Below are 6,914 nucleotides of genomic sequence, written 5' to 3'. Positions count from 1 at the left end.
ATCTATAACTCCAGCTCTTTGGTTACTGGAAAATAAAGACTCTAGGTTCAGGGGCAGTCTGGGCAACTTAATGAAACCCTGTCTCAAAAAAAAAGAAAAAAGTTCTGGGGACATTTCTCAGTGCTTCCTCTTGGCTTTAATCACCAGGACAGGAAAGAAAAAGGAATAGAATCTAGGGATGTAGCTCAATTGGTAAGTACTAGCCAAGAACACACAAAATCCTGGGTTCAATCCTCAGTACCACATAAACCAGATCTAGTGGCTCTTGCTTTTAATCCCAGCACTAAGGGGAATAGAGGGAAGAAGACCAGAAATTCAAGGCCATCTTTCACTGCATACTGAATCTCAGGCCAGCCTAGAGTACATGAGATGCTATTGGAGAGGAAGATTGCAATATGAAGTGGTGAGGAGAAAGAAGAGGGAGGAAAATAGAGAAAAAAAATGGGCTCAAATAAACCCTTTATCATCTCAATTCATTATTCAATACCCAATTTTATAATATTTCTCTCTTGGGCTAGGAAGAGGGTTCAGAGTTGGTAAGAGTGCTAACCACACAAGCATGATGTTCCAAGGAGGCCTGATTCATCCTGAGTCATCCCAGCACCCACATAATCAACTGGGTATAGCCATGCACACCTGTACCCCAAACCTGTAGCTAACCGACTGGTCAGTCAACATGATGGGAAAAAATGCACCTCCTGGTTCAAAGACAGAGTCCCTCTCAAGAAAACAAGTGGATGAGGGATGAATGTTGGAAGGACACTGGCATTACCCTCTGGTTTCTGTGGGTAGACAGGACATTCACATGTTCACATGCACATGTGTACACCACATATACACATATGCACACACGTGAAGATATCATCCCGTCTAGCATGCCTTCTTTAATCCTTCCAATTTTAGTTATACATGTCAACTGGTGCCCTTCTACTAGTACCTTGCACTTCCTTCTATCATTCTTTATCATATATATTGTGATTGGTCTATGCTCCCACTCCAACACAAACATACACACACACACCAGACTGAGTTCCAGAAGGAAATATATATATATATATATATGTGTGTGTGTGTGTGTGTGTGTGTGTGTGTGTGTGTGTGTGTGTGTGTTACAAAACATCACTGCTTATGTACATTTTTGTCAATTATACCAAAATGAAACAGTGAGGGAAATAAAGGCAAACTAATAAAACTCATGAAAGAAAAAATATACAGTGTCCTAAAATGACTCGGGATTATAGGCATTGGGACACAGATGTTCCCAAGTCTCCAAATGTGTGGGCTGCCTTCTAGAGCTGCTGACTCTGATGTCCTGCACTTGTACCCCTGCCGTCTTTATCATGAAAGAAATGCGCACAGTCCCAAGTACTCGCCCTGCACTTCATAAAAGGCAAATGTCTCAGACATTGGAGTTAAGGATCAGGGGTGACCTGAGTATAACTGACCTACTGGTGGAGCCTCAGCAAGGGTTCTTTGTCATCAAAGCATTCACTTCTTCACAATGTATAGAGATGGGAAAGAGCTGAAAAGTAGAGGCATCAGGATGTCAACAATAGCTACCTGGCGTGATAGTCAATGTTCTCTGTACTCTTAAGTTACTATCGGAAACATACACATATAAAAGAGAAAAGCTAAGATAACATTTGCTTTGGGGTGGTACAATTTGGGGGAGCTCTGATAATTCATCATATTATCCTGCACCATCAATTTTATAAATCCATCTTGTATTAATTTGATAACAAAATATTTATTTATATGAGCAAAACATATTAATTTCTTGGTCAATGAGAAAACTAGAAGTCTCCCTCCTTCACTCTTTCCTCTGACACCTAATTTCCCCTGCCTAGAGATAAGCGCTGTCAACACTTTAATTGGAATCTTTCCACAAGAGGATCTATTTTAATTTAAGCAATAGAAAAAAGTGTGAATTCTGAGTAGACCAAATCTTACTTGTTATATAAGGATGAAAATACCAACTATAGTAAAATAAATTACTATTTAAAGAAGATCCAGCTTGCTGGCTAGTTGGAGCTGACTTCTTTAAAAGGTTGTGACTTCTCTGAAGTATGTTGTCCTCTGAGAAGAGAATAAAGATGAGAAGGAAATAATAAAGAAAGAGATGATCTAGAAAAAGTAGAGATTCTTGAGGACAAGGATATTATGTTACTACTACTACCAATACTATTACTACTACTATGTTTATTATATTTTAAAATATAATAATCATATCCAGTTACTGAGCTGTACAAGGAAAGAGAAGGCAGCTCTCAATAGAGATGAAGAAATCTGGGCTGGAGAGATGACTCAGCAGTTAAAGGAACTTGTTTGGAGGGGGGGTTGGAAAGGCCTAAGTGAGGTCAGGGGAAGAGATTGAGTAAAGGAAATAAATAAATAAATAAAAATGAACATTTTTGTTTTTAAATGTGGGGTTGGGGATGTAGCTTAATTGGTAGAGTGATAGCCTAGCATGCAAAAAGCCCTGGGTCTGTCCCTAGAATTTCATCAACCTGGTGTGGCAGCATAGGTCTAAAATTCCAGCACTTTAGAAGTGGAAACAGAAGAATAAGAAGTTTAAGGTCGGGCTGGAGAGATGGCTTAGTGGTCAAGCGCTTGCCTGTGAAGCCTAAAGACCCCAGTTCAAGGCTCGATTCTCCAGGACCCACATTAGCCAGATGCACAAGAGCGTGCATGAGTCTGCTGCAGTCCGTTTGCAGTGGCTGGAAGCCCTGGCATGCCCATTCTCTCTCTCTCTCTCTCTCTCTCTCTCTCTCTCTCTCTCTCTCTCTCTCTCTCCCTATCTGCCTCTTTCTCTGTCACTCTCAAATAAATAAATAAAAATGAACAACAAAAAAAGAAATTTAAGGTCATCTTTGGCCATATAGTATCTTTGGCTATGTAGTGGGTTGCAGCCCTGCCTGAGATACAGAAGGCCCTGTTTCCAGGAAGAAAAAAAAAAGTGGTATATGTGTATGCTTTTAAAATTTTTTTTGTTCATTTTTATTTATTGAGAGTGACAGAGAGAGAGAGAGGTAGAGAGAGAGAGAGAGAGAGAGAGAGGGAGAGAGAGAGAGAATGGGCACGCCAGGGCTTCTAGCCACTGCAAACGAACTCCAGATGCGTGCGCCCCCTTGTGCATCTGGCTAATGTGGGTCCTGGGGAATCGAGCCTCGAACCGGGGTCCTTAGGCTTCACAGGCAAGCGCTTAACCGCTAAGCCATCTCTCCAGCCCTGTGTATGCTTTTGTATGAATGAAATTATTTGTCTTTAAAAAGAAAAGGAAATCAGGGCTGGAGAAATGGCTCAATGGTTAAAGGTGCTTACTTGGAAAGTTGATGGCCTGGGTTTTATTCCCCAGTACCTGTGTAAAGCTAAATGCACAAAGTGGCACATGCATTTTGGGGTTCATTTGCGGTGGCAAGAAGCTCTGTTGTACCCATATTTACAATCTCTGTCATGAACAAATAAGATGTATTTTAAAAATAAGGTAATCAGACTGGGAGCATAGATCACTGTGTAAAGTGCTTGTCATGCAAGCATGAATATTTAAGTTTAATCCTCATTATCCACATAAAATGTCAAGTGTAGTGGTATATGATGGTAATCACATTACTGGTTGTGGCAGACAGATTCAGGTTCGCTGAGAAGAACTTCCAGACCAGGCACAGTTATGGAGGAAGGGATTTATTAAAGCTTACAGATCCAGGGGAAGTTCCATAATGGCAGAAGAAGCTGGCCTGCCTTCACAGGCCCAAACAGAGAGAAGCACAAACCTAAAGGTCAAAAGCCACAGCACACTTCAGGAACTCCAGCTAGGCACACTTTGCATATCTTTAGATTGAAATCGGAAACCCACCACCACACCTCAAGATCACCCAGTGACATTGCCTCCAGCCAGGAAGCCAGCAGATGCAAACTACAAACAAAGAAAGAACTGAATATATTGGGGGCCATCTATTCAAACCACCACCCTGGTTAAGCAAAAATGGGAGGAGACCTGTATCTTGCTGGCCAGCTAGCCTAGTCTAATTGGTGAGCTCCAGGCCAAAAAGAACCCGTCTTAAAAACAGTTTGCACTGTATGCAGCCTTACGGGAGACAGATGTCATCAGCGGTGAAAACGTTGAACACTAGAAGCCTCAAGTTTGGCCAGACAGGACAAATGACTGAATGAGTGCAATAGTGGCATGTCTTCTCTGAGGGAAGCCAGCTGCTCTTTAATTAGACTGAAGGCCTGCTCTATGGGAGGGAATGCATGCCTGGTACTGAAAACCTAATCAAAAGCCTATGGCTGGGGAGGTCATGAGCCTTAGGGGTATAAAGCCTGCTCTTGTCTAGATAAATGCATATATTACTCTCAACAAATTGCCCAAAAAGCACTACAGTTAATGTACATATTCATATGTTAATGCTAATCTCACTTCTGGTTAGAGAACCTTATTTTTTCAGATGGTGATGACCACTGGGTTGACACAAAAGGCAACATGGTGTCCAACACTGAAACATCTCACACAATCCAAGGCTCAGGGTCCATTGCGGAAGAGGTGGAGAAAAGAATGTAAGAGCCAAAGGAAGGGTGCCACTCCTTACATACAAATGTCTGGACAGAATTTGGCCTCGATATCCAAGACCTCGCAGTGCCTAGCAATACCTAACCAAGACCCTCATAAAGGAGAAAAAGATGATGACATCAAAATAAAAGAGAGACTAATGAAGAGAGGGAGGGGTTGGGATGGGGAGCAGAGTTATGAAGGGAAAAGCATGGGAGGGGAGGAAAATACCATGGTTTGTTGTCTGCAAGTATAGAAGTTGTCAATAATATATATATATACATATATATTTTTTAAAAAAAATAGTTGAATAGTGCTTATAAAGATAACACCTGAGGCTGTCTCTGGCCTTCAAGAGTGTGCGTGTGCACGCACACACACACACATACACATTCACCTGCACCCATACAAATATGAACATACATCCACACATGTACACACAGTACCCCAATGCAATATTAAAAAGAAAATAAGAAGCCTGGCATGGTGGCACATGCCTCTAATCCCAGCACACAGGAGGCAGAGGTAGGTGGATCGCTGTGAGTTCAAGGCCACCCTGAGACTACATAGTGAATTTCAGGTCTGCCTGGGCTAGAGTGAGACCTTACCATGGAAACAGAAAAGAAGGAAATCTTGTCATTCACAATCACAGTGATAAATAGGAATAAGATTATGCTAAATGAAATAAGTCAAACGCAATAAGATAAAATACCATATGATCTTACTTATATGAAGAATCTAAAAATATTCAAACTGGGCTGGAGAGATGGCTTAGCAGTTAAGCGCTTGCCTGTGAAGCCTAAGGACCCCGGTTCGAGGCTCAGTTCCCCAGGTCCCACGTTAGCCAGATGCAGAAGGGGACACACGTGTCTGGAGTTCGTTTGCAGAGGCTGGAAGCCCTGGCGCGCCCATTCTCTCTCTCTCCCTCCTTCTGTCTTTCTCTCTATGTCTGTCGCTCTCAAATAAATAAATAAATAATTTAAAAAAATAAAATAAAATAAAAATATTCAAACTTACAGAATAGTAACACTCTTACCTAAAAGAAGTGAGGGATAGGAAGATATTGATAAAAGAGTAAAAACTCAGTTTCATGTAATTAATAAGTTCTAGAGAGCTAATGCACAATTTGGTGGTTATAATTTATAGCACCGTATTGTACAGTTGACACTTGCTAAGATGATAGACTTTAAGTGTTGTCAAGATATGTACACACACAACTGTAGAGAGATGTGTATGTTAAATAGTATGGCTATAGTCTAAGCACATGTATATTAAAAATATATATTAAAATATATATTAAATATATGAAATTATTATTTTTATTTATTTATTTGGTGGAGAGAGAAAGGGGCAAATAGAGAGAGAAAGAGAATGAGTGCACCATGACCTCCACCCACTTCAAACTCCAGACGCATGTTCCACCTTGTGTGGCTGGCTTACGTGGGTCCTGGGGAATGGAACGTGGATCCTTTGGCTTACAGGCAAGTAACTTAACTGGTAAGCCATCTTTCCAGTCAATATATGCAATTTTAAAGAAAAAAAAGTTGATAGAGTCTCACTGTGTTGCACAGGCTGACACTGAGCTCTTGATTCTCTTGCCTCAGTTTCCCAAGTAGCTGGGAAGAAAAAAAATACAGAAAAACCCTATGATCACTAGCATTATAGCTCCTAACCTAGCTATCTTTTTAATGAAGTTATAAATTTTTCGGTATCCATATCATTAACTCTCAACTAAAAAATCACATTTGTGCTTAACATTCTAAACTGTGTCAGGGATGGGGGCAAGTAATACACACTTTCACAGCTATTGAAACTACACAGATGGCAAGTTCTTCAACCCTTTGTTGCACACAGCAAACAAGAAAAGAAGAAGGAAAACGATCTCTGAACAAATGCTAAAATTTGAAACTATATAGAAGTCTAATTGTTATTAAGCCTGCAACCAAGATGGAGGTCACTACACATATGGGAGTCACTGAAACTTCAATAGAAGTGACAACTGATGCTAATTCTTTTTGTTTTTTTCAAGACAGGGTATCCCTATAGCTCGGGCTGACCTGGAATTCACTCTGTAGACTGTAGTCTCAGGGTGGACTCGACCTCATGGTGATCCTCCTACCTCTGCCTCCTGAGTGCTGGGATTAAAGGCATGCGCCACCATGCCCAGCTGAAGCTAATTCTTGATTTAATTTGAGGACCTGTGTATAATTTTATAGCAAACTTAAACTATTCTGAGTATCTAGTTCATGCCACCCCCCCCAAAGAAGTGAGATGTGTACTTCAGGAAATAAGAAGGCCATAGTTTAATCAGCCTGTATTAAAGAAACAAAACAGAACATCAACCAAGGAACCTGTTTAGTTTGCAGAA

This window comes from Jaculus jaculus, chromosome X (genome assembly GCF_020740685.1).
Source record: "Jaculus jaculus isolate mJacJac1 chromosome X, mJacJac1.mat.Y.cur, whole genome shotgun sequence".
Taxonomy (NCBI): Eukaryota; Metazoa; Chordata; class Mammalia; order Rodentia; family Dipodidae; genus Jaculus; species Jaculus jaculus.
This window is presented reverse-complemented; position numbering follows the sequence as displayed.